Source organism: Saccopteryx bilineata, chromosome 1, assembly GCF_036850765.1.
Source record: "Saccopteryx bilineata isolate mSacBil1 chromosome 1, mSacBil1_pri_phased_curated, whole genome shotgun sequence".
Taxonomy (NCBI): Eukaryota; Metazoa; Chordata; class Mammalia; order Chiroptera; family Emballonuridae; genus Saccopteryx; species Saccopteryx bilineata.
In genome coordinates this window covers 297,954,124-297,955,911 of record NC_089490.1, presented here as the reverse complement: position 1 = coordinate 297,955,911, position 1,788 = coordinate 297,954,124, and positions in this window count along the sequence as shown.

The following is a 1,788-nucleotide window of genomic DNA, read 5'->3' as shown; positions in this document are numbered from 1 at the left end:
TTAGTGACCCGTACTTTTCCTCTGATAAGTGCGGTTGTCCCTCGCCATATCGCAGTTCACTTTTCACGGTATCACCGTATTGCGGATTCTTAAATTGTATATATCTAATTTTGTATCACGGATTTTTCGCTATATTGAAGGATTTTGCGGTATATAGGTATTTTTATATATTTATTATTTTAATTGTTTTTGCAGTAAAATGAGCAAAGTAAGTGTGGGAAAGGTTTGTAAGAGTGTGGGCAGGGTTTATAAAGCCTTAAAAATACATAAATAATAAATATAAGCTTGCTACTTTGCGGATTTTTGCCTCTCACGAGGGGTTCTGGAACCTAACCCCCTCGATAGACGAGGGACCATTATAAGACCATGTGCAGAAAATGCTATACTTTTCCTTTTTTTAGTCACCTTTTGGCAAACTCTAGATTTAGAAATAGGTGAGGGGACAGGTAAGGAGATGGAAACTCTAGTGAAAGAGGGATTCTTTCTTTTTGTATTCACTTCATTTTATAAATTAAGTTTTTTGGGTAATATTTTGTTAATAACATTATATATAAATTCAGGTGTACAAGATCATAGTTTGACATCTGTGTACTCCATTGTGTATTCCCCACCCAGAGTCTAGTTTCCTTCCATTACCATAGATTTGACCCCCTTCACCCACTTCAGCCCCCTTACTTTTCTGCTCTAATAACCACCCTTCTGTTGTTTGGATCTGCATTTGTTTTTATTAGTTTGTTACTTTTGTTTTTCATATCACAGATGAGTGAAAGCAAACAGTTTTTGGTCTTTTTCATCTCATTTACTTAGCATAATGTTCTCAAGATCCATCCATGTTGTTGCAAATGGCAATATTTTATGGCTATATGTACCACCACTTCTTTCTTCGGTCATTGATCACTAGACAAGTATAGGTTGTTTCCACATCTTGGCTATATTGTAAGTAATGCTTCAGTGAATATAGGGGTACATATATCTTTATGAATAAGTGTTTTTATGTTTTGGGGGTAAATACTAGCAGAGGAATTACTGGGTGATAGTTCTATTATTAATTTTTGAGAAGACTTTATACTGTTTTTCATAGTGGCTGCTCTAATATACATTTTCCTAAGGGGAATCATATACTTGAATACTTAAGAATTATATTCTTGAATATATAATTCAGTACACATTTATTTACACTCTTTTGATCCTACAATGTAGGAAGTGATGTGGTGCTACCAACTGTAGGGTAATAAAACAAGTCCCATGGAACAAGGTGACAGATTGCATCAAGGCCTCTTAGCTCTGGGTTCATGTCTTGCCTCTAAAAGACATCTCAGGTTCAGTCACAACTATGTTGTTGTACTTGAGAATTTGCAACATTCTTTTACTTAAGTCAAGTAAGAATGTCTCGAGCTGCAAGTAACAAAATGCAAAACAAAAGTTTTGGCTCACACTCCTAGAGTCCAGAGGACCGTGAGTTTTTGGGTTGCATGAATCCAGGTACCCAGACTGTTTCTCTGCACTTTCCTGACCGCCAGCCAGCCATCCTCCATGTGTTGACTTTATCCTCAGCATGGTAGCGAGTTCTGGGTCCTGTATCTATACATTAACATCCAGAAGAAGAGAGGGTCTTAAGAGTCCTCAGCAAACATCTTGTGTTCCCTTAGAGGGACTAAATCAGAAGCCAGTCCTACCCCTGTCTTTGGCAGGGAAAGGTAGGATTATTCTCAGGTAGAGCCAGCCTGCTCCTGGAGCTGCCCTGGACTCAGCTTCCTGGAAGCACATGGGTGTGAATGTTTGGGTGGG